Raw genomic sequence first — 27,289 nt, forward strand, 5'->3', positions numbered from 1 at the left:
GCTCAGTGTTCTGGAAAACGCTCCTTTTTTTATCTGTTCTTGCATCAGTGACAAACGCATTACTGCAGTCCCAACAAAACCGCTTTTGTGGAAAAGCCTTGGTTTGGATTAAAAGCAACGAGTGCGTTTTGGGTACATGGACTTGAAAGGGACCTTGAGCCGAATGTGCAGGATCACCGTGGAGATCAGATGTGTGATTATGATAGGTCTCCCTTTTCCTGGAGATAAAGGCTTGAATTGATGTCGGTCCTCTTTTTTTCTTGATTCTAAAAGAAACAGTTTGACATTTTGGGAAATTGTGTCTGCACAGTAGGGGCCTGTTAGCGATGAATAGGGGAATAGGCTCCCCCGCAACCCGAGTTATGTAAGTGATGGGATGGCTGTACGTATACTGTGCCAGCCTCTCTCTTCACATGTTGCCTCCTGTGAGATTCCTGACACCCCTCCCCCACCCATCACCTTCACTCAATACCAGGTTGAGATGCAAATGAGGAGACTTCACTCAGGCAAGTCTGCTGGACCAGACTGGGTCCAGCTAGTTTGTCCCTGGAGCGTTTCCTGTCTGCTGATGGATGGCTGCCCAGAGACTCCGAGGCTCAAGCTCAGAAGCTGCCAATGAGTTCATGTCAGCTGGAACTCAGAGGTTATTTATGTCTAAAATTCCTTCTGTTTTTACAATTGAGTAATCACCTCGGCGCCATGGTCATCGAGACAGAAAATCAGGTTAGTCGTGGAGGATCTCTCCTCTGCACTTCCATGTTATCAAATGTAATTGGTGCTTAGAGTTCTTGAGAAAGTGGTATCAAGTGTCACATTTTGTCTTACAATGGTCCTGTTGTGCTAATTACTGTTTCCACAGTTAAATTATGAGCCCAAATATGAGCCACAGTGTGTCATAAGTTGAACTGGAAGTTAGCACCAACCCTGAAACATTGCTGCTCCCTTCATCTTTCTGATGAGACCTAAACATCAGATAAATGATGATTTCTTTTTTCCTTAACACGATGATGCTGTTGTCTGAGGCAAAGAGGAGTATGAGGAGCAGCTGTACCCAAAACATTCCCTCCAAGTGGTTTGAGGCGACCCAGGGCCAGCTGGGAAGAGTGCTGCGGTAAGGACACTCATGCAATGATTGATTGATTGATTGATTGGTAATTTATTTCAACATGTGAACAATATACAAGTACATTTAGAAAAGAAATAAGAGAGAAAAAAATACTATACAAATTACATACAAAAAAACATTCTGATTAATTTACATGTTGAAAGGGAGTGGGAAGAAGTATACACTTATTTAATCCCACCCCTGTCCCATAAATTATCAGTGATGTAACACAACCACTGACATGCAGCCTCATACCTCCCATAAGTCACCTTACCATGACTAGTAAACTAAGGTTGATGCTGCATCAGTGTTAATTTACATATTTCATGATTACATTTTTTTTTAATATCTTACAGCAGTGACTGATTGTTATTACAGCCAAATTACTGTCAAAATTAAATTAGACTTTCTTCATCAAAGAGATCTTTGTGGAGGCGTCTCCTGCTGCTCCATCCGGAGCAAAAATGGAAAATCGTGATGCAAATTCATTTTATTCAATTTATTACCTAATGACCTAATGTCTTCTGCGTTTCAGTCATTTGGTTAGTTTAATGGGACTCCGCCTTCAGATGAAAACAGAGCAACCTTAACTCTTTGCCATGCTGTCAAAGCTTTTCCCCTTTCATCTGTCACCCAGCAAACAAGTCCTTTCTACTTGTATCCACATCCTACACTTAAAGAATGAACTACAATCATTCTGCATCATACATGAGCAGATTTCCTTATAACCTTATGGAAGCCTGAGTATCGCTTGAGGAAGGATCTGTTTATATGTCCAGCTGTCGTCCTGTACTGGTGGACCACGACTCCAGTGTTATATGAAGCTTTTATTGTTTTCAGTCTTTCACTGTAAATATCTTTGTGTTACCAACACCCATGCTTAGTGATTGCAGTGTATGCTCCATTAACTGAATCTGGCTTTGGCTTTATTTACACAGCATGACAAAATCCATTTGTTGTATTTTCTAGTTCCCACGCACCGAGGCACCTACTCTACCAGAACACCATTCTGTATATATGTAGCTGTGTAAGCTCACAGAAGAAGGCTTCAAAGATGGTTTTGGTTTAACCCTTCCACAGGTAATAGCCATGTTTCCTTCTGTTTATATGCCAACAGAAATTTCAGTCAAAGTCTTTGAAGCCAGATGTGGAACCCTACAGTCTTCCTGTTGTGATTAGGACTTTGCTGGATCTCACCCCAAATGTAATTTAATATATTCACAAATCCTGAATCCTGGTCTAATCAGCCTCAGTTTCTCCTCTTCGCCTCCTTTATCATCCCAAACCAGGTGGTTCTGTGGGCCTGTGCTGTAATTAAAAAAGTGCAAATGGGGTAATCCTGTAAAACAAATCCTTCTGTCTCTGTTAATGAAGACCCCCTAACTGCTTTTTTGTGTAATGAAATATTTGTCTGTGAGTAAACCAGCATTGCTCTCTCCAAAGAGACATGCCAGTCAGACAGCCAGTCGGGATTAGCAGTTTCACGGACAGACTGGGCCACTTTTGGCTGAGCTGCAGTCTGAAAACGATCCAAGAGATAAATGTTTAAAAAAGAAAAAGAAAAACAATGTAAGTATGTCAAGCTGGAGTTGTGGTTGCAATTTGTTGTAATAGCTCCGAAATGCTGCCATATTTAAAGGCAGAAAACTATCTGTAACATATATTTAATTTTACCTGTTGAAAAATCAAACACTGACCATTAGAGACACAAAAGATCCAAACCCCAGCGACCAGAATTGAGTGAAAACAAATATTTGTTAAGTGTCCCATCCCATCAAAATGGACACAGCTACAGTTACATACAAACTTTCTTTCCTTGCTTTAATTGAAAAATGTTGTGGTTGGTGAAAGGGCTTGGGATAGGCTTGACAAAACCCAGATTAAATAGATTCAGAGTGATCCATCCCCTTAGGCTTCTTCTTTTGACAATGCATTGCCGATTCATTCCACACCTGTAACTACAGCTCGTGCAATCCAGTGCAACTGCTCCACAGTAGACACTGCATTTGTGGCCCTTTTGATATTTAGTCTTTATTGAACTCAAGCCAAGGAGAGCATTGGTGCCTCCTCTGGATTCAAAAAGAAGTTTGATTGTCTCGCAGGAAAATGACCATACTTCTCACTTGACCTACACTGTGACCTCAGTACATGCTTTTTTTATGAGTTCATGCTATCTCATTGGCAACATCATTATTGTTCATGTTGGAATTCATGGCCATTAAACCAACATTAAAGGAAAGGATGCCTGAGTCAGAGTCAGGCCATGTCCACACTAATACAGTTTTGTTTGAAAACACATCGTTTTCTCTCCGTTTTGGCCTCCCGTCCACACTGAGACGGTGTTTTCGGTCAAGGAAAACGCAGCATTTTGAAAACGCTCTCCAAAGCGGATAGATTTGAAAACACAGTTTTTGTGTCACATTGTGGCCATCGAACCGGAGCCTTGAAAACGATGACACATTTTAGTCATGTGATGCAGTCATGTGACCAATTAAACTAAGGTAGCGGAGGGCATTAAACAGCAGTTGTTTTCTTTGCTCTCAAATTTTTTCAGCCCTATTAAAGATTAATATCAGTGCGGTGGATTTCTAACATGCAACACTTCTGAGCTTCACTAAATGCTACAGGTTTGATGACTTCACAGTAGTAAACAGTGAGACACAAGGCTACCTCTATGCTACCCCTCCTAACCCAAAATATATTTGATCTGAAATACTTCAAGCCAATCCGTCAGTGATGCCTGTTCAGTGTCCCACTTTATGTTGGTGCAGGATACAAGTACTGTATATTGATATATCTATATATATATCTACACCTTAATGTAGAGTAGTGAATGTACAATGAATTGAAGGCCAATGCATTTTCAAAGCTGCCCTAAGGGATTGTGCAGATGTCCATCCTTGTGTGTGAAATGGAACAGTCCACCTCCTCCTACCTTACATCATTCAGTTTCCCATTTCATCCTCCCATGCCGTTTAAATCTAGACTATTTTCTATACACAAGAGTTGAACTGAAACTGCCAAAAACAAAGAAGAAAAACAAACAAACAAGAATGTATGCAAAACATTCTGATGCTTTCTGTACAATTCTCGGCCAGACCGCCATCTGCACCTACAGTAAACTGATGAACACCTTTTTCCTATTTACGAACCACTTCCTCAGACATTGCTTCCCTTCATTTTGAGTGACTGTTGCTCTTTTTGTACTTTGTCCATTTGTAAAATTGTTTTTAAATGTTTATACTTGATTTTCAGACTGCCTTTTTTGTACATTTAAATTTATAATCAAACAGTTTAAGCTTTCCCTATGGTGTCTTGAAGACCATATTGTTTAAAAGTCTGCAACTGTGTGCTAGCTTTATGATAAGAATTATCAGCCTATATTGATGGTTACAAATTATTGTGTGGGTGTGCATGTGCAATCTTTTATATAAAAAAAAAATTGATATTTTGTAATGTAATATTGGACTGACTTGCTTTGAAATGCCAGGAATTACAAACTCAGATTTATTGATTTGTGAGTAAATGATTATAGATACTCAACAAATACAGACATTTCCCATCACTTAAACCCAAACAGATCCTCAAAGTATAACTGATCAAACTATTGCATTCAATTTGCCTCCGAAACAACAACAACTAAGCTCAAACAACAACTAAGCTCAAACAACAAAAATGAGTAAATAAGATTTTCTATGCAAACTGGGCCTTTTTATCTTTAAAGAAACACCAGTTTTTGGGACAGTGCCCAGCTACATTATAATACACTTATTTTTCCTTTTTTTAAATGAAAATATAATTGGTACCAGGAGTTCTTTGCTATGGATATGAGCAGTTGCTCTAAGAAAAGGCTGGATAGAAAACATACAACTAAAACTATTGCTAAACAGCACACAGGATTCAGTGCCATGGTCCTAGAGTTTTGAGTTGTGTTTGAGTTTCAAATTTGTGTTCTGAAGATCTTCCTTAGCTTCTATTTTTATTATTTATTACCTGTTTTTACTGTTCATCTTATTTTGAATTTTTCCTCTGTCAAAAGAAAAGAAATCCAAAATATTGAAAGGAATCTATGCTCTTTATTTTGTTCTCATTTTTATGATGATGGGTATGTTGACAGTTGAGGTCAGGCAGGAGTCTCTGGTCTATTATGTTTGTGGACAACATTAAGAAACAGGTGAAAGACGGCCTGTAGCGGTGGAGGAGTGTTCTGGAGAGATGTTGTGTGAATGAGAGGGAGACAGATTTAACAGAGATGCTGCAGGAAGTAGAAGTAATATAGGTGGAGAAATTCAAATACCTGAGGTCAATGAGCCAAAGCAACATTTATGATGTTATTATCATTGTGTAACCACATCATTTCTTTAGGGATTAATACATTTTTCTGATTCTGATTATGTTTTGTTTTTGTCGTCCAGCCACTGATCAGCAACATCAACTCAGCAGAGAAAACTGCTGTTATATTATCAATGTCATCTCATCTGGTTTTATAGGTAAATATAAACTAGATGAGAACTTTAAAGCAATGTTAACAGTTTTTGATATTCACGCTGTTGTTATTTTAAATAAATATGTAGGCCAATAAGTACAAAATCCAGAGAGCTACACAACATGGGACGGTTCATTTACAAAGAAGTGGACAATTTTACAGAGCTTCATTAACTCTTCCAGTCACATATCCTGAAAAGGTTGAGTTAAATTGATTGTCCCCGGTGAATGGGAGGTGTCTGTTTACCTCGGAGATTGAGTGGCAGTCCACAGAGAAAAACGTTGGTCAGATCTGTCTTCATCTAATCCCAGCTAACTGAATTTTGTGTTTCTTCAGTGTTTGGCGGCATGATGTCGAGGATGTGCCGCTTCCCAACCACTGATGGGAACCACCTACGAGTGCTGGAGCAGATGGCTGAGAGTGTCCTGTCTCTAAACGTTCCCAGACAGCCTTAGATGTAAACTGGGATGGTTTGCATCAAAGAGTGAAGTTGCAGGAAGGACAGTGAGCACCTTCAAGTCAAGGGCCGTGGTCTTCAGCAAAGAAAGAGCAGAGTCCTGTCTGCAGGTCAGGGATGACTCGCTGCATCAAATGGAGAATTTTGGTACCTCAAGGTCTTATTATTGGCTTCCTGTTAAATCCAGAATTGAATTCAAAATCCTGCTCCTCACATACAAGGTCTTAAATAATCAGGCCCCATCTTATCTTAATGACCTTGTAGTACCATATCACCCTATTAGAGCACTTCGCTCTCGCTCTGCAGGCCTACTTGTTGTTCCTAGAGTATTTAAAAGTAGAATGGGAGGCAGAGCCTTCAGTTTTCAGGCCCCTCTTCTGTGGAACCAGCTTCCAGTTTGGATTCCGGAGACAGACACTATCTCTACTTTCAAGATTAGGCTTAAAACTTTCCTTTTTGCTAAAGCATATAGTTAGGGCTGGACCAGGTGATCCTGAATCCTCCCTTAGTTATGCTGCAATAGACGTAGGCTGCCGGGGGATTCCCATGATGCATTGAGTTTTTCCTTTCCAGTCACCTTTCTCACTCACTATGTATTAATAGACCTCTCTGCATTGAATCATATCTGTTATTAACCTCTGTCTCTCTTCCACAGCATGTCTTTTATCCTGTCTTCCTTCTCTGACCCCAACCGGTCGCAGCAGATGGCCGCCCCTCCCTGAGCCTGGTTCTGCCGGAGGTTTCTTCCTGTTAAAAGGGAGTTTTTCCTTCCCACTGTCGCCAAAGTGCTCATAGGGGGTCATATGATTGTTGGGTTTTTCTCTGTAGCGCCTTGAGGCGACTTTTGTTGTGATTTGGCGCTATATAAATAAAATTGAATTGAATTGAATTATTCACAAATGAAGGGAGAACAGAGCGGGAGGTTGACAGACAGATTGGGGCTCTGTTGTTTTGAAGTAAGAGTTAAGCATAAAAGTGAAGCTGTTGATTTATCTGTCAATCTACCTCCCCACCATCAACTATGGTCGTGAGCTTTAGATAGTGACAGAAAGAATGAGATGGCAGATATAAGTGACAAAATAACCCTTCTCTGAAGGGTAGGCAGCCTTTGCCTTTGTGATAGGATGAAGAGTTCAGTCATTGGGGAGGCATTTGGATTAGAGACACTGCTCCTTCACATCGAAAGGAGGCAGCTGATGTGATTCTGGCATGTGATTTGGATGCCTTCTGGACACCACCTGCATGAGGTGTTTTAGGCATGTCCTGGAGGTAGGAGGCCCCAGGGCAAACTGAGGGCTCGGTGGAGAGATTACATTTCACAGTTGGCTTGGAAATAATTCAGTTTTCCCCCAGATGAGCTGGAAGAGGTGGCTGGCAAAAGGGAGGTCTAAGTTTCTCTCCTTAGATTGACCAAACCCATGACTTTGAACGTGGATATATAGGACAGGGAGGATAAATAAAAGGATGTTACATTAAACCAGTGGTTTCCAAACCTTTTTTTTTTTTTTTTTTTTTGCTAGGCCCCTGTTTGTTTTACAAGAAAATCTTCGCAGCCCCCCGGCACAAACACATTCTCAAACCACACACAGCCATTTATTGTTTTCAAACTCCACTGCAGTTTCTTTCACACCTCAAACCTTTAAAAAACCAAAAGCAAACAAATAAAAGTAAACTACAATAAATTAAAGGTTGGAACAAAATAAACTAATACCATCTTTATTTTAAGCGTAGTTGTTTCATTCCCCGTTTGTAAGAATAATTTTTCAAAACATGCCTCTCTGTGCAAAGTGGGTTTAAAAACATAAAACGTGATTTGGACAGGGGAAATGGGTTTTGGTTTAGACACAAATACATATGATTTAAAAAAATCTTCTTGTGATCACACATACTTCTTTTTGTGCCTCTAAAACATCCTCGTTTGTCTTTCCAGAACAGACATATGATGTCGTAACTGTCGGAGCACCGGCCTCTCACTGCCAGGGTTTCTAAAAATGGCGTTCTGAGGAAGCTCATCCAGAAGTTTGAGGAAGCAAAGAAACAGTAAGTTGAGAGTAAAGTCGGGCGTCACATTAGGGCTGGGCGATATGGCCTAAAATCCATATCGCTGTATAATTTGAAGCACATGCGGTAATGATATATATCGGGAAATATTCTTTTCTTCTGTATAACATATTTTCCACACTATATGGCACACTTAATTAATTTTCTCAAAAATCGAAAGAGTGCCTATGTATGAATTCTGGTTGTGCTTACTGACCTCGAACCGATTTTGGCGTGTTAAAAAATGTTTTAGTACTACTTTGGTAAGCTGCACTGCTTGATGGATTGTCAGAGCATTACGGCTGCCGTAGTGAGGAGCTTCATGGAGTAATCTGGGTCCAAAACTCCGTGGGCTTCAGCTCCCAAAGTCGGATGAACACTGAGAGTTAAAAACGGTCTAAATTCTTTCATCTTTAATAAAATCATCAACCTTGCTGCTTTACCAGGTGTAACAATTAAGTTTAACATCCATGCATCAATGAAAACAGAATTTATTAAATTTAACGGAGTTACAAGTTAACAGGAAGTTAGCTTGCTAGTTTCCACCTAAACATTTCATACCATGTTCTGACTGAGAGATTTTTTAAACTAATTAAAACGTACAGCTCTGCTACCACTTCCAACATAAATGAAGACAGAAAAGTAAACAGCAGTGGCGTTTGCAGGGTTACTGAAGTTGGACTACCTGGTATATAATGTTGTGCTACGTGATTGCTAGCGACACAGGTTTGTTAGCATAACATTAGCACAGTGAAGCTGGAGGATGAACGCCAGCTTCACTTTTTTCCACTTGATAAAAGTTAACGTGAGGGATTCTGGTGGTTAGGGACAAATGCAATGGCATAGCGATGACCTCTGCTCCTGTTTTGGGTTTTTATATTTTGCTTTATTCGTCTTGTGATTTGTATTTAAACAGTCGTTTTTGGTCATCTTGTTTCTTCAATTTCTGCATTAATACTTCAGTTCCCATTTTATGGCTTCCTCTTAATTTTGCTTTTGTTACTTTTCCAATCAGCGTAAATGAGGAGGAATGGTGAGTCCTTGCACTGCTTTGCTTGTTTTCATTTGACTGAACTAACTTCATTAGAGTTATTTGATATTGTATTTTGCACTATCCTACTGTATATTACTGTAATAGTAGTATTCTTATTGTATATATGGTATATCTTATTCCTCTGTCTCTCTTGCTGCATTGAGTATGTGTATGACTAAAGAATTTCCCTCGGGATAAATAAAGTTCTTCTTATCTTATCCTTAAGATTTGTACAACAAAGTATTTTCAGTTTTAAGCTGGAAGAATGGGGTTTTGCACAGCTTATCATGTTAATGCAAGGAAAAAAGGGCACGTAGCGCATCGGTGATGTGTTCACTAATATAGAACTAAAATGTGTGTTACCTTAAAATGAGCAAATCCTTTGTCACAAAGTTGTATATGAATACTGCTCATTGTATAAATTCAGTCATTTTAAAGTCTATCAAAAACAAGTCAAATCCTGACAATATTAATGAGACGTTTCTAAAATTCTTCTACACAGATGGTCTGAATTTGTGAAGCGAGTGGTATCGCTCTCCGTCCCCGGCAGTCGGCTCCTCCTTGTTTTTTCTAAGCCACGATTAGGCTCGTTGAGAGCAGGCATGTGCATGCAGACAGTGTTTGTTTTTACATCTGGTGGGTAACGTCCCTCCCTATATTTTTGGAACAGTACCTCTGAAGCTTGATTTAGATTTCTGCAGGAAATTTACGTTCTAACTTCAGATGTAACACCTCTTAACACTAAACCGGTCCATTCCACACTGTTGTTTCCAGTTACAGCGTATATTTCCTGCTGAAGCATATTTCAGGCATAAGACAGAAACATTACAAAAATATACACCTGCAGGCCACTCTATTGTCTTTATTTGACTAAATGCACTAAATTGCTGCCACAAGCTTTTGAACACATGTACCTAATAAAGTGGCTGGTGAGTGTAAGAGTATCCTCAGTCCCAGCTTGGATAAAGACGTGTCTGTGTGTCTTTGTTCCCTGCAGTAGTGCCCTCTCCAGCTCAGTCATCATCCACATACCCCAGGACACTGTCCGAGCCAAAGAGATCATCGCCCACGTCAACACGCAGAAGACTCAGGTCAGCTATTACGCAGAGGCTATCTCAAGCTGCCAAAGACCAATCGCTCGCCAGTCTGGCTGACAAGGTACTAAAAGTGTTTGACGTTACGTGGGGACGCTTCATATTTCATTCATACCCTCTTCCTTTCAGACCCGTCAGCTGGTGACAGTGTGCGGCTGCAAGCTGCTAGCTTCAGCTATTTAGGCCCTGAACGCAGTACGGGGCGAGTACATCGCAACCAAAGCTTCTCCTTCCGCTGAGTCTGAACAAGTAGTGCTCCGCAATGACCAGGATACGCTGAGAGCAAAGTACAGCGGTCACAACAGCCAGTCGTCACTGCACGTGGACTGGCACGAAGAGGAGTGGGTGAGTTGATCAGCAGTTATTGGCTGTTTTCTGATTCCAGATTTTTTATTTCTTTAGCATGAGAACAGACAAGCTTAGTTTCTTGGCACACATTGTGGATACAGCTTAATATCTTAACTAGACTCTGAACTCTGTTTTTCTTTTCTTGTTGCTTCTTCTTCTTCTTGAGTCATCCCTCTCATGTTGATTTCCAGCTCAGGTCACTCCTTACTTTTAAAAAGTTGGAGGATTCGTGAGCAGATTTTTCCTTCACCATATCAGCTGACTTTATTCTAGAGAAAATACTCTTAAATGACTCTTCTTTAAAAAGTGTTCAGTGTTTTATGTCTGGTCCGTGTGTCATCTTTGTCTTTACAATGTTGCAGCAATACTGTAGTAATGATATGATATGATATACCTTTATTAGTCCCACAAGGGGAAATTTAAATGTTGGTTTAGTGTAAGCTCAGCTTTTTAACTAATGTAAGAAGTGTTATGACTGACTCGTTTTTAATACCTAAATCTGGCCTCAGTGCACAAACCTAAATGAATCGGTACATATGAAAGCGCCCAAGTCACAAGCTGTGTTCAAGGACATGGATAAAACAAAAAGGTTCAAATTTGTGCACAAAAACCCCACAAATCAGTGTCACTGTTTTAAAATCTGCTGCGAGACCGCTCTAAATGTCAGCTTTTTCTTTACGTAAAGACTGGGGTCTGTAACATATCAGCTCGTTTCTTATTTATTAAAGAACATGCCTGACACCAGGCTTTTGAGTTAACGGCTCCATTAGATCTCTGCAAGTATTTTTAAGTATTTTTAGGTTCTTTCCAGCAGGATTTGTGGCTAGTTCTGGAGCTTGACCCTAAAAGATTTCAGTGTGTCGGTGCTTCTGCTTTCCCTGTTGTCCTTCCGTTCCGTCTTTTTTTCTGTTTCTGTCAAATTTAAAAACAACTGCACTCTGAAATACACACTCTTTGCAAGATGTTGTCTAAACTAGTGGTTAGAAGGCATATTTGTGTTTGGTCTCTGATGGTTTATTTACACTTTTTGCAGGCCACGCCCACGGACTACAGAGCCACGATGAGCAACAAAGCCAAGAAGTCTATGGACTTCCTGCTGATGCAGGACACCGCCCCGACGATAGCCACGGACGTGTCACTGCAGTACCGCCTCGACATCGTCTTCTGCCAAACGGTCACCTACACATATTTTAATTATTGAATGTCTGAGCTGATGCGTTTATCCTGCAGTGACTCAGAGTGAAGGAGAAGGCCAAGAAGAAGTGTAAATATCATAAAAGCAAGGAGTTCAGAGCTCTACGACTTAGTGTCTTTATGGTATTTATGTGTGTAATGGAGACCAGGGGTTCCATTACCCTTACTTGTATTTTTATTAATTGACTGACTGATTTGTATTTAAAAACCATAATGAAGAAAAACACACACTGGTTGATTGTGATCTTTATTAGGTTTTTTGGGTTGTTATTTAAGTGACTCGTGAAAGGTGAAGAGACAGGGGGACTGGCCATCCTACCTGTGTCAGGAAAAGAACCCGTGTTAGAGCTGTTCACATTTAAACATTTGTCTGTAACCTAAATTAGTTGTATATGTAAAAAGAGAAGTGTTAACAGTACTCACTTTGTAAAGAGTAAAAGCAGCTCAATCACCTGCTTATGAGCTCCTGGAGCAAACCAATGTGCCAGGCTAGGGGAGTGTGTGTTGGAGTGATTTTGTTAAAAGTTGTCATTATTGTGCTTGGACCTTGTCTTGAACTGTATGTTCAGATATTTTTCTGTTCCTCCCCCACATGTAGGATGTTGGGGATGTTACTAGCTATAGTTTTCAACTGCAGGCACAATCTATGTAAGATTCTGGTTTCCTTATTTGGTAAGGAATGTTCACTTCCTGCCCTTTACAGTATGGGCTCACCATGTAAATGGTGGACTGTTAAAGAGGTTAAGCCATATACGAGGTTGAGGGGAGATGCCCTTTTATGACTAGAGATGCGGTTAAAACGTTTGTAACCAGGAAGTCACGTATACAGACACACACACACACACACACACACACACACACACACACACACACACACACACACACACACACACACACACACACAGTGCCTTAGCTTTTACCACACAACATATGGGGTTTACAATGGGCGGTTGTGTAACTGTTTTCATTCAATAAAAGGCTGGAGTTGGAGTTGTCTGAGTTTGGGTGTAGAGCTTGCAACTCTGAGAATCTGACCAGGCTTCCCCTGCACAAGTAAAAACCAATCGAACTCTGATTGTCTTACTTTGTTCTGAGTCAGCGAGGGCTGAAACCTAACTGTGTGGTTAAGGTGTTTTAATGCAGCGGTCCCCAACCGCCGGGCCACGGACCGTCGTTTGGTCGAGAGATGAGGCTCGGGTGTGAAATGTATGGTTTTCAGAGTTTTTATCGTTATTTTGTTATCGTTTTTATCGTTAACTCTGTTTTCCTGGGTCTTTCACGTGTGTTATGAATAAATCTTTTTTTCCGGTACCGGTACTAGTTTTATTTTGTTGTATTTATCTGTGACACCTTAAAGGCCGGTCCATAAAAATATTGTCGGGCATAAACCGGTCCGTGGCGCAAAAAAGGTTGGGGACCGCTGTTTTAATGTATATAGAAGAGACTGAAGTTTATATGTTATGGAATTATTTATAGGACTTGTTCCAAATCTTCATATGTCTATGATGTGCTATATCAGCCCATTCTCACTCCCGAGGCGTAACATGTCGACGTTTTGTCACGTCCCGCAGCGTTCCTGAGGAACGCGAAAGGAGACCTTCGGCGTTCTTATGGTACGTGGCGGGCTATGGCTGGAATCCAGTGCAATGACGCTCCCGCGGTAATAGACGTTCCAGCCCTGTATTCCAGCCCTAAACCTAACCTTATCCCTAGCCCTGACCATAACCTTATTCCTGACCTTAACCAGGACTTTAATGATGTTAAATAGCGTGTTTCTAAGCGATTTGAAGAAAAAGAGCAAACATGTGTAGATTCAGTCCAGACGGTTCTCATATTTCCTCTTTTTTCCGAGGTCGTCATTTAGGAACGTGGTGGGTAGCCAAAAACGTAATATGGTGACGATTTGTCACCTAGCGTAAAATGTTACGCTTTGGGAGTGAGAACGTGTTGGTTATATTGTAGTGGTTTTCTTATGGGGAGGGTTTTGTTTTCCTTTGGTTTACTGACCCCCAGACTTGGTCTATTCCAGATGCTCACCTGAATCAGGTAGAGTATGACAGGAAGCCATTTGCTTTTCAGAAGGGTTGGATTCTTTGCTGTATCACCATGTGTTCTCATTAATAAAGTACATTTTACTCCAGTCTCGTGCTATTTTAGTGGAAGTGACCCATGACCGTCGGCCAAAACTGACAATATGACTATTAAAAGTCTGAGTAATACTGTAATTTTCTGCTGCTCATTCCTGTGCAACATCCCATTTGGCCTCCCGTCATATTTCTTTTCAAGATTTTCTTATTTAATCACTAGTGTACATATATTTATATTTATAGATACATATATATTTAGTCATCTTTTCTCTTTTACCACGTCTCTCTAATATTTTGCTCTTTACTATTTTTCTATTTTTTATTTTATTATATTTCTACTGTACCATGCTGCTGAGTGACTGCTGCTCGTCAAACACATTTCATTGCAATGTTGACCCTGTGCTAACTTGCATATGACAAATAAAACTGAAAACAGTAAAGGCAAAGGGAACACATCAAGTAAGGATTTCACACTCCCACTCACAACGGCACTTTCAAAGCATAAAGCCAAATATTTCAAAATTTCATTTTGAGGCATTTTAAAAATGAATGTGTTTGAGTTTCATTGCTCCAAAGCAATGTTTTCATATAAGCAAGACAACAACCAGTTTGCAACCATGTAAGTACAGTCCTCTATTGTAAACAGACGTGTTGGCAATCTGTCTGCGTTTATAAATTAGACAACAGTTATTTGCAGATCTTCATCAATCTGCCTGAGAGTGATTGCAGTCGGTCTGAGTTGGACTGCAACTGTTTTGAGTCAGGTTGCCTCCAAGGAGGCAGTTTATTATTTTCCTTTCCTAGTTGGAGAGATGGCTGTTGTTTTGTTTTTACTGTAGTGTGCTGGGCCATTAATGGCTCAGGGGCTGCAGCGTATCCGCGCCAACACCTAAGGCCAACGTGGAATCACCGGTCAGACTAACATAAAGAAAAAATCTGTTAAATTACACATTTGTATTCATTAAGTCACAGACAATGAAAACAAGCAGAAATCAAGATGTAATATTTTTATAATTTTATTGATGTTAAATTAAAGTCCCAGCTTAGTTATGTTGTCAGTGCAAGTCACTTCAATCTGTATAGCACCAAAGGAAACAATGGTGTTTTCAAGGTGCTTCACACTGTAAGGTAACAACTTACAGTATTAAAAAGAAAACCCCAAAAGAACAAACCCCTCTGAGCAAGCACGAGGCGACAGTGGGAAGGAAAAACTCCCTTTTAAGAGGAAGAAACCTTCGACAGAACCAGGCTCAGGGCGGGGTGGCCATCTGCCGCGACCATTCCTGGGGATTTCAAAAATGACTTGATCTGATCTAAATGTAAAACTAGCTAATTTAAAGTGTCCAGTGAGTTTTAGAAAATATCTTGCTGTTGATATCACGATGTCACTATAAAGGGGAAACTTTGTTTCCTCCCTTAAACCTCCCAAAAAATGCACGCACCGATGAGAAGCACTTAGATATGCAACTTGGTTCTGTGAATATCTTTCTTTTGAAAGTTTTAACAATATCTTCATCAAGATCTTGGACGTTTAATTGCCAGAATGTCACAATAACCGCTGCATGCTTCCATCTTTTACAGAGGGATTTGAAAACCCTCTCGCTGAGTTTCTTGAACTTCTCTGGGGGGATTTTGTCGTATTCTGCCCTGATTTCAGTCCAGATTTTCATGGTAAGCCGGTTGGAGATAGCTTCAGCATCTTCAATGATGAAGACTGTGCCTGATTTTTTTGCAACCCGGGAAATCAGTCCTTCCACAAAGCTTTCCACTGAAAGTCTGCATCTTTCTTTCTTTTCATATGATTCCAGTCTATCGATAATTGTTACTGCCAACAGGTGTTCTTGGAATACTGAAGTAGTTATGATATTAAATATTGGTTGTCCCATTAAATTCATTGAATCCTCCTCCCCACTCCTCCCCAATGATATTAGTGACACTTTATGTAATTTGTCACAAATATCAGTGAAAATGGCATTAGCAATGCAGTCAAAATAATTCTGCACTTTTCGGTCTAAATGCAAATCCATCCACTTGAATTTGTCCAAGAGTAGATCCAACAAACGTTTTTGGTGAGAATGAGGGCACTTTAAAAGTTTACCAAGCTTTGAAAGCACAGCCTGAATTAATGTCTCTAACCACCTTTCAAAGTCTAAGGTGTTTTCAGGTGGCTCACAGTCTACAGAAGATCTGTGATTCTGTATCTTTTTATATGACTCCGTTTGACTTATGTTTGTTAACGGTGGGATGCTGGCTTCATGTTCAACACAGGATTTCTGCTGCTGGGGATCTGGAATTGGATTGTTTTCTGCTTTTGCAGCACTGTGTTGGTCAGCATTTTGACAGCGTTCTTCTGTGTTAGCTGTTTCTTGGCTGTTAGCATCTATATTCTGTGCTGTATCAAACTCCTGCTCAGCAGAATCGTCCAAAAATTTCACAGGTGACAAAAACGTTTTGCCAGTGGTGGTGTGGACAGAACAGTTTTGATGTACAGGGGAGTTCTGGGAAGACCTCAGTGGTGATACTGCTCCTGACTGTTCACACAGGTCCATTACGTCCTCTACAAAACCTGCAAGCCGCTTAGCGGTGGAGCAATCCGGATAGCCTGAGGTAAGCTCTTCCCACTGCTTGTACGAAAAATCACTGAACAAGTTATTCAAGAGGGATACTAAAGCATGTACTGTAGAATTATCCCGATTGGTCTGAACTGTTTCATCATTTGTCATTGTGTTACAGTTTGAGCTTGCCATTTCACTTTTTTGTTTTTTATGCCTAAAATGTTGTTTTGTGTTAAACTCCGTGTTTGAACGTTTAAAGCGCTGCTGTCCCGCTGTATGAATGCGTTTCAACTGAACAGCCAGGTCTATATATAAGGTCGGTTTCTTTGTAACGTCACCAGTCAAAGGACTGGCCCGGCTCGTCATAACGAAAGGGGGCGGGACAAATCTGTTGCTTAGCAACTGAAAAAAAGGCACACCGCGCTGAATGCTACATCCGTCCTGCGACGGTACACCGCCTCCGCACCACCGTTTAAACATGAAGTGTGGATGTTAGAAGATCCCAAATATGGTGAGCTACTGGAAAATTACTCACGTTTTTGTTCTTGAGAGTGAGCGATAATAAGCGACATTTTATTGAGAAATTACAGTAGTCTGTCTGTTTCTCTTCATAGCTCTTTTCAAAACACGGTTACCTTTGGTTTGTTTGGCTCGCAGCTTAAAACGTAGTTTCAGTGTTTTTTCGCCTTCTGTGATTAATTCTGGTTTGCCTGCTTTATGGAGCTCAAACCAAGGCAAAATTGAAGTATCAGTATTTAAATGTAAATAGACTCAAACTAGGAGTGGATCAAAGGGGGTCCTTTCAGGTGCCAAATCTCCACTGCTAACATTTTATGCATGTTTAGCTTAATTGTAGAAAAGGTGCTTGTAATAATGTTTGGGTGAATAGGTGAATGAGGCATGTTGTATAAAGCGCTTTTTAATGCACGAGCAAAATACAAAAACCCTATATAAAAAGCAGTCAGTTTACCATTTATGTATTTGTTCCATTGAACGCTTCTGTGAAAATCAATTTGATACTTGTTCAAATAAAAAATTTGAATCGATTAGTTGTTTTCTCAACATTTATTAATCGACTATATGCAGAAAACTGTGACACTGTGGAACCCTTATTTTAAAGACCTCGTAGTTTGATAGTTTGCTCCCTGACCGTGGTTCTGCCAGAGGGTGCTTCCTGTTAAAAGTGAGTTGTTCCTTCCCACTGTATTGAGGTTTTTTCTTTTTAATTGTAGACTTTCTACCTTACAATCTATACCACCTCGAGGAGAATGTTGTTGTGATTCAGCTCTGCATAAATACAATTAAATCGAATTAAGTGGGTTCAGCTAATTTGTGAAATAAATGTGAGTGACACGGTAAGTAATAGCCTGCATGTAACTCATTGTAAGAAGAGCAATATCGCCCCCTCCTGGTTCAACTTTTTTTTCTTTGCAGTAATCTTTCCAATAATAATACATATGCACTAACCTCATGCTTGCTGTTAACAATAGCCTAAAGACATAAAATCAAGTTTAGTTTTTTCTTTAAGTTTATGTTTTTTATATGGTTGGCATTTATTTTGTTTCTTTTTAATAATTATATTGATTCTATTGATTGTTTGCCAAGCACTGAGGTCTCTGCTTAGACTGTGCTACTGGGATCACTGATTTAAAAATGAGGCAAAAGCACCAAAGTTGTGCTCAAAAACAGTACAGTGAGCTACAACCTGTTGCTGTAGTAATTCTAACACACTTATTGTTTTTAAATACATACATGTTTAGTTTTTTTAAACCTAATTATATAATTTTTTTTGCAAAAGTGTCACCTAAACACCCAAATATACGTAATTCAAAACTTACTTTAATTATTACCCATTTGGCTGGTAACATGGACCCAGTCTGATGGATAGTTACTGAACAGATAGTCTTTTCTTTAAAGGCTGCAGTCAAAGCAAATCATTGTAAAAACAAGACAAGTCAATAAAAAACAAGTAATAACTATAATATTAAACTACAATAGAGAGAAAATCCAGTAAATATAATTATATTATGTAAAAAAATATACAAATATTTACCTCTAATTTAAAAAGACATTACAAGGGTACTAGTTTCATTTTAATCTAAACATAATCTAAATTGACACTAAATCAGTTTAAATATTACAGCTGAAGGTGATTTTAATAAATGTACTGCTGCTTGACTTTGTTTTACTACTGCAGTATAATTTATCATGTACAAAAGCTCCAAATGTTGTTTCTCTGACTTAATGTTCTGATGACGTTTGTGTTATTTTGCAGGAAATAGTCAGGACCCAGATGAACCTGTGCTGGAATTCAGTGTGGGTGAGTAATATGAGCATTTATGAAGGCTGTCCATGACCCGTAATTAAATTTAGCGTCATTAGTCTTATTTTGTCTCTCAGTGCAGGTATGTAATGTGACAAAACCTCTAATGATCTGATATGTTTGGGATGGATGGGCTGTGAATTATATAGTGAATTGTCTTATTTTGTCGCTCTGTGCAGGCTAGGGCCTATTATATGCTGTAGCCTGAAGGCAGCTGAGTTGCAGAGGATGGAGTGATCACTGGCTTTCTACTTACAGGGTGGTGGGTCTCAGAGGACAATTGCTACCCCTGTTGAAGTGAACAACGTGTGGAGTGCAACTGGCTTTGTGGCATAGCTGGCTCTGGCCTTGGACTGTGTGTTTTTACTTTGTACCTAAATGGGACACTGGACTTTTAACTATTATTCATTGTGTTTATAAATAAAATTTTAGAATTTTATTGACTGTCATCTTTTTGCCCACGGCGGAGACGGTTGGTCAGACCTAGAATCTCTTTATGTGTGTGTGTGTGTGTGTAACATCAGCAGGGTTTTGCATAAAAGAGTGTGAGCAGGTCAAAAGGTCAATTCATTTATTGTAGTTTTATGGCAGCACCTTCTAGTGGCCTTGAAGCAAACAGTCTCCTAACTAAGCCATGGCATCTCCGGTCTCTCCTACTTTTGTGTGCTGTGCTGGAGGAGCAGCATTGGATCTAGTGATACTGAGTAAGCTGATTAGGACCGGCCTGGAGAAATGTGGTTTGCATGAAGTATCAGGAGAAAAACAACCTTGTATTGTAAAATAATAATACACGAATAATAAATACTTTTCATGACATTCAGATTTCTGGACTCACGAGTTCATAGAACATTAATGTTACGAAACATTGAGATAAGTCTTAAAACTACATTGTATACTTATTATTTATTTACTTTAATCAGATTTGACTGGTATTTTTAAACATTAAGTTTTTGTTCCTTCAACTATTGTATTTAAGCTTATGACTCACTCACAGTATGTTTATATAACTGTCTAAAAAACAGTGAGGATGTGGCCGCAGTGGCTGAGAAGCAAGAAGTTTGCTTTTTCTTTTTTTTTTCTTTTTTTTTAATTGGGAAGCATAAATGAACATACCAGAAAACCCTGCACGAAGGAGCCATATTTGTTTTTTGTGTGTGCATAAGATGAAGCTTTAGTATTATTACACATATGATAATGGTGTTAGCATGCAACACACAAACTCAAGTGGTGTTGCCAAGATAGTTGCTGACTGGCAAGAAACTTCTAGAAGAAATCTGGTGACAGTCCAAAGCACAAATGAACATGTTTAATACTCGTGCAAGACCCTGTGGGAAGGTGCCAGATTGCTGTATTTTGTGTGAATCAGGAAAAGTGCACGGTGATGACTAAAGCTTATAAAACATCTCTCTCCTTATGTGTGCATATATGAGAAAGAAAATTCTGCCAAAGCAACTTTAGCTTCTTGCAAGCATCAGTACACAAAGGATGCTAACACAAAGCTAGCCAAGAACCAAGAGTGATTTTAAAGTTGAACGTATGCCGACCCCAGCAGCCAAAGGGAGCTCAGGGGAGAGCTTCTTGGGGTCCAGTGATGTGTCCTGAAGAGACGACATGAGCTCTCCCTCCTGTAGGCCCACCCCAGCAGTAGGTGCTGTCTGTCTCATTCCGAGTTAACTGCTACTCCTCTACATCTAAACGAGCCAGTTGAGGAGGTTCAGGCATCTGACAAGGGTGCCTCCTGAGCGCCTCCTGGGTGAGATGTTCCAGGCATGTCCCACCAGGACAGACAGGACACACCCAGGACATGTTGGGGAGATCACAGCACTCAGCAGAGAATGCCTCAGTGTCCCCCAAATAATGGAGGAGCTGGCTCGGGAGAGTAAGGTCTGGGTCTTCTCTGCTTATGCTACTGCCACCGAAACTAGACACCAGGTAAGCTCAGAAAAATGAACAACCTGTTTAAATAAAGGTTAATTTAAAAAAAATGTTTGTCATTAGCTAGTCTGTGTACATGTACTTCTTCTCCAGTGTTGAAAATGTTAAACTCACAACCTGCACATTTTCTGGTTGCATCATCAAATAAATACCCCCAAAAGTAGTCTGAGTACTTTTACACTGGTTTTATGCTGCGGTATTTTCAAAGTCTTTCACTGAACACATTCAGTCACACATTGTTCATAATTTATTGGAAGTTTATTGTTTAATGTCCTGTCTAAATAACTTCAGTCACCATTTGTATTCATTAATGAATAACTGACTTCTAATATTAAAAGAAATAGAAACTGTTGTGCTGTTGTTCACGTAGAAGGGCCTGCTTCTGGATGTCCAGACTTTGTGCGTCAGTGGGAAGGTCAGGGTACAGGGTTCGAACCTCCTCATGAGATGTCGTATCTGCTGGATAAAAGCAAGCTACATCACATCAGGGATTGTCCTAGAGCTGCCCTACAGTAACAATCAACTGACTAATATATGAAATACTTGCAGTAGCACAATAATAAACACAAAGCAAAAAAATGTTTAGTGAAGATAAAAAAAACCCATCAAAGTTTTAGTTTGGATAAAGGGAGACAGAGCACCAATCTAAACAAGTCTAAACCATCTACAAAGTGATTGTAGGAGGAAACAACCTTGACTTCCTTTACATAGCTTAGTACTGAGAATAAAAGAAAAGCATGATTAGAATTATTTGTGCTTCTTCTTCTTTCGGCTGCTCCCTTTAGAGGTCGCTACAGTGGATCATCCGCCTCCATCTCTCTATTTCTAGCATCCTCCTCAGTCACACCAACCCCCTGCATGTCCACCTTCACTACATCCACAAATCCAGCACCACAGTTACTCTCTTCGCACCTTATCATAGCCTTCACTCCTACCCTCTCTATGCCTCCCGTCTCCATCCTCTTCAGAGTTGCCTCGCTTCCTTCTCTAATTCAATTTTCATCCAAAGTACTCCTTCTCTCTTCTCAACACACATTCTTCACATTAGCACATTTCCATCTCTATACTTGGTTACTCTCTTCCAGGACAATTTATGTGCCTTCCCATTCATTAAAAATCATTTTCTCCTTAGTGTCCAGCCTCACATACAACTCACTACAAGCCTTTTCCTGTGCCAGTGACACCTCTCTCTTTGCTGTGCACCTAGCCTTTTAGTACTCCTTCCTTCAGCTCCCTGACTATCCCACTCTTTCTTTGCCAGTCTCTTCCTTGAATACATTCCTGAATCTGTTATTATTTGTGCAATGAAAATTAAATCAAGAAAGATTTTGCTTTTACAGTCTCACTGCAGGTTGATACATTATAAGCACGCCTGTGGTTCACATGAGCATTAAAAGCTTGTATTACTCCCTGATGTTTTGCCTGTTAGCATGTGCAGCAGCTGGAGAAGGACTCCTAGCTGAAGACAGGACAGCTTCTCGATGTGCAGATTGGTCGTCTTCTACGCAGAAGCAAAGGAGAAAAACCCCAAATTAAACAGAACAACTACTTCTAATTACAAACAGACGTCTCTCTAAAACCGTGGCAGCAGTTCACCATGTCAAATGCTTTCTTGTCGTGCACAGTGACTATAACAATTAGCAGTGGCGTGCACAGACATTTTGGGGGGCAAGTGCTCCAGGGGGAAAAAAGGGCACTTTTTGCATATGTGGAAAACCTTTTCTTTTTATAATAAAAAAAATCGCACAGGTTAAATGCAATTTGACTTTTATTTCAAAACATTCTCTAAAAATCAAAAATCACACCACAAAAAGATAAAATCTGTATCCAACTCTAAACTATATACATACATATTCTCAAGTGTCCATTAAATGGAGTGTACTGCTCTAAAGAAGCATCCTTCTTGGTGCCATGTCTTTGTAGATGTTGATGACCTCGTTGTAATTGATCTCCACATCTTTCTCAATGGCCAACAAGAGGAGATCAGACAACCTTTCTTCTCCACACAAACTTCTTAGTTTATTTTTGATTATTTTTAGCTTTGAAAAGGATCTTTCAACTGTCGCAGTTGTCACTGGTAGTGTTGCGTAGATCTGAATCATTTTGACAAAGGCAGGAAAGATCAGCTGGCCATTGTTTTCCCTCAGTATCAGAAATATTTCTCTGAGGTCTTTTGAACTAAAGCTGGAGTGGAAGACCTTTAATTCTGTTTTGAGCTGGTCCTCATCTTCTCCATAGAATTCACAGAGGATGTGGACAGCTTCAATGGCTTCTGGGTTTGGTGGGCCTACCCAGTTAGCATGCACAGTTAAGGGCTGGAAGGACTGAATGATTCTGGCCGTTGGGCTTCCAGTATTGTCCCCTTTGAACCTCCTGTTCAGTTCCCCAGTCATGATGTCCAGAAAGGTGAAATATACACCACCAGAGGCGGAGCCAGACATTTGAAACACCCGGGGCTTAGCCCAAAAGGATAGTATGCATGTGGGATTTTTTTTTCCCTTGGGGGGGGGGGGGTAAGAAATGACTGAAAGATTAATTGGCTCTGTTTTGAGTTTTGTTCAAAAAAGAATGACTTTATATAGGGAAAAATATATATCACAACTAGTTTTTTAATTAAGCAGCAAGGCAGAACAAAATCAGGGCTGTATCAAGACACGAGGACTAAACCCCATTTCAACCAGACCAAGAACTGATCCAGAATTAAAACAGGACTACAACAGTTCAAAATCAGGACTACTTGGGACTTAACCAAGACAGAACCAGAATCAGAACTAGATGATAGTAGCACTAAAAATCATCATAGACCTGCACTACATTTATTTTTTAATTTTACCAAAGTACAATATTTAGATTGAGAAAGGTTTATATAATTATTTAGCCTTGTTGTGCAAACAAGCCTGCAGAACTTAATAAATATAGAATTTGAAAAATAACAAACCTAAAAAGAAACACTAGGTATGAGATACATGAGTACCTATGATACGGTGATACTTTTGGTAAATGACCATTTGACTAACATGTGTGTCTCACCTGCTCTTGTTCATCTCTGTTCTGTCCTCATTCTCCATCTCCCTCTCTGTTCCTCTCTCCCTCTTTGTGCTGACAATCATCAAATATACAGACATTTACAAACTCTTCAGATAAAAACACAAACACTTTTTTAATTGTAACATCAAATCAGACTAAATGTTTATTTTTTTAGATTGATAAATATAAAAAACATATTTGTTAACTTTAAGAGTAAAGAGAGAAATCGTCTGTATTTCTTAATTGCAAATGGCACCAAATTGTATTCAAAATTGAGCCACACTTATGGAGCTCCACAGTTCTTTTCCTGGTGTTTTGGTTGACATCTCTTGATTTTCCCATGTCACAGAAACAGGCTCTGTGTTTTGCCTTATATGCATCCACAGCTGTGCCACCTGTTTACTCACATGGACTCTACTAACCTATCAGAAGCTTCTTCAGCTCAGAATGGAATCGTCTGGAGTTTTCTTATTAATTAACAATAAACTTAGTGTACATGTACTCCTAAATTTGATGAAAGTGATAAAAAACAGAAAGCTCTGTCTCTCTTTATTGTGACATTTAACTAATTCAAAAGATATTTCAATATTTATCTAAAACAAAAGTTTACTCTAAATTGATGTTGTGCAGTAAAAATGTTTTATGTTTTCTCCCTAAAGTGTAAATATCTGGTTACAAATGTGAATATCCTGCTGTGTACTGAAATTCCTCTTGTTTTGCATACAAATATACTGAACAACATACAAAGCATAATATATAAAATAACATTTACCTGAGTTTTTCTTTGAAAGAACCCTCTAATGTCCATTCTTATATTTCAGTACATAACTGAAACCGATTTAGTCGGGGAGGGTAAGAACTGAAAATATGAAATAAACACACGTAAGCTAAGAATCTCTAAAAAAAAATAGCATTTGTTCGGCTTTTCATTTCGCCATTTGTTGATTCACTTGAAGAGCAAGTAACGTAATATTGGTCAAGTGATCAGTTTCGTGATGCACCGTCATATTTACATTATTTGTACGGTACGAATGATTTGCTTTGGTACCTGGTCAAACTTAAGCTCTCCTTAGTATGGCTGGCTCGGTCTCTCCAACAGCGCACTGACGGGCAGCAGCTGCCCCGCCCCCTCGCTCAGTCGCTTAGTGCCTGAGCTTGGATCATACCAATATCAGGGGGGGATTCACGCACAGTCGTAAATTCCCACAGTGTGCACTATGTGCTTCGAATATTGTGTGTACTTTTTGTTTTATACAGTTGTCAGCCAGGCATCTAACTATGAAAAAATTGCACTCCAAAATACCCCGGGCTTCTGACAAAACAACCCGGGCTTAAGCCCAGTAAGCCACCCCCACGCTCCGCCCCTGTACACCACTCCTGAAATATGCCTCCACTGACTCAAACTGAGCACCTACTTGAGACACTGTGGTGCTGTGTTGGAAACGCACTGGAACTTTCCGCTTTCTCTCCTGACCAGGCACCACGGTAGGTACTGGAATGTTGAAACTCTCTGCCTTCTCTGATGCACATCTAAATATCTCTCCAAATTTCTCCTCAGACCTCATGGTTTGCAATGTGTGAAGCACACCATCAATTACCTTGTAGGCAGTGGAATGGTCCAACCCTTCTTCCTGCAGAGAATCTGATGCCAAAGCAGTGACTTCGAATACTGGTGTGGTGATTTCCATGCAGAGAATGAACATAAAATTAATGGCATTTCTGTACATCTGAGCATCACCTTGGGCCAGGTTAGGTGGGTCACTGTCACTGATGTCATCAAGGAGCATCAAAATGGCTTTCAAATTTCTCTGAAGTGCCTTCAGTGCTTTTTCCCTGCAAGCCCATCGAGTATCTGACAGCTGCTGGAGCTCCATAACACGTTGTCCAGGAAAGAGAGACTCCTGAAATTTGACCAAGGCAGCATGACGCTTTGGGGAGCCTGAGCAAAAGGCATACAATTTCTCCACCAAGTTGAAAAATGTCACAAAATGCTTGCTGGACTTTGATGCCTCCACTAGTACCAAATTGAGGCAATGGGCTTTGCAGTGCACATAGAGGGCCTTCTCATTGTGTGCACGGATTCTAGCTTGGAGACCTTTATACATGCCACTCATGTTGGCTGCTCCATCATAGCCTTGACCATACATGTTCTTCATCTCTAGGCCATTCTTTTGCAGAAGCAAGAACACTGTATTCTCCAGCTCCTGGCCTGTAGTTGTATCAACATTGCACACTTCGATGAATCTCTCCTTTATTTGCATATGATGAAAATATCGCACAACAAATGACACTTGCTCTTTGTGTGAAACATCAGAGGTTTCATCAAGTAGAATGGAATACATTTCAGCCTCTTTTATTTCACGTTGTATCTCCTTCCTGATGTAAGTTCCTAGTGCTGCAATGATGTCATTTTGACTTCTGTTGGAAAGCAGTGACACCTGGGGCCTTGTCTTGGTGGCTTTAACTGTGGCAATTTTTTCCAAATGCATTTTCAGCACACTATCGTAGCGGGAAAATACATTGACTAATTCACGAAAATTGCCACGGTTATCACTGGACTCACTCTCATCATGACCTCGGAATGCTTGTCCCTGACGTGCAAGATACACTGTTAGGTCAATTAATCTTGTCAGGATTTCTTTGTTTGTCTGCCTCTCTCGCTCTCTAACTTCCACCCCTTTTACGTCTGAAACATCAAATGCAGACTGAAGGGCCTTTTTCTGGAAATTGATCCATCTAACCATGCTTGTCATGTGCATCTCTGCGCTGGAGTGTTGTTTGATTTTTTCAAGAGCAGTACTCCACTTTCTGATGCCATCAGTTGTCCAGGCTGTTCTGCTTTTATATTTTTCATCCGAGAGGAAAAGCCGACAACTAAAACAATGCATTGAATTAGCAGTGGGTGAGTATTCCAGCCACACATTAGCAGAAAACCACTGTTTCTGGAATGATCTCCCCTCAGTTTTTGGGTAAGGTATATCAGGCTGACATGGGCCCACATTGCAGCACATTGAAACGTATCTGTCATTGCGCTTTATTTTAAATGTATGGATGTGTGTTGGATCTGTTGGGTATTGTAAAGCTGCTAACTTTGACATTATGTGATCGATCTGTTCTTCCTCATTGTGGTCTTCAGAGAGCACTACATCAGTGTCTGTAGGCCTAACTGAACCTGTTGCTGCATTGGTCGCGGCTTCATCTGTTTCTATATCTCCCTCTTCTGCTATGCTGGTAGATGGCATAGAGCTGCTTCCCTGCTGTGACTGACTACAATGGAACAATAATAATAATAATAATAGTATTATTATTTATCATAATAATAAGCTTAAACAGATAGTTTTAATAATAACCCATACTGCAAGTCTTGTAACATAGAAATAACTTTCGTAGGTACAAAATAATAGTTAGCTCAATGCCTGCTGATTAAGTTCATTAAAAACTAAGTGTGAACAGCTTTTAAGATTTTTCAATAGAATTAACTGCAAGGAGCAGGTTACATTAAAACATTAAAATAGAACCTGACTCTGCCCTTGACTCTGACCTTTCATCTTCATTTTCCTTTGCTTTCATCCAGGAGAGCAGAGAACTGCTTCCCTGGGCTGCCT

At 39.9% G+C, this 27,289-nt stretch overlaps 2 long non-coding RNA genes across 2 annotated transcripts; one reads left to right on the forward strand and one right to left on the reverse strand.

The window, feature by feature from the left end:
* Positions 1-574: 574 nt before the first annotated feature.
* On the forward strand, positions 575-19,161 carry LOC146555011 (uncharacterized). The gene is made up of 10 exons (XR_014889130.1): positions 575-1,111; positions 2,075-2,185; positions 5,928-6,158; positions 6,704-8,088; positions 9,104-9,121; positions 10,119-10,279; positions 10,345-10,560; positions 11,597-16,910; positions 18,675-18,719; positions 18,981-19,161. It is a non-coding gene; the product is annotated as an uncharacterized LOC146555011 (long non-coding RNA).
* A 1,742-nt stretch (positions 19,162-20,903) lies between these two features.
* LOC146555012 (uncharacterized) lies at positions 20,904-24,778 on the reverse strand. The gene is made up of 4 exons (XR_014889131.1): positions 24,733-24,778; positions 24,457-24,543; positions 23,688-23,756; positions 20,904-22,158 (listed from the first exon to the last, which is right to left on the reverse strand). It is a non-coding gene; the product is annotated as an uncharacterized LOC146555012 (long non-coding RNA).
* Positions 24,779-27,289: the final 2,511 nt, after the last annotated feature.

Source organism: Mchenga conophoros, linkage group LG17, assembly GCF_057382185.1.
Source record: "Mchenga conophoros isolate Kocher_MC1m ecotype Shallow Benthic linkage group LG17, M_conophoros_male_GT1.1, whole genome shotgun sequence".
In the NCBI taxonomy this organism is placed as follows: domain Eukaryota; kingdom Metazoa; phylum Chordata; class Actinopteri; order Cichliformes; family Cichlidae; genus Mchenga; species Mchenga conophoros.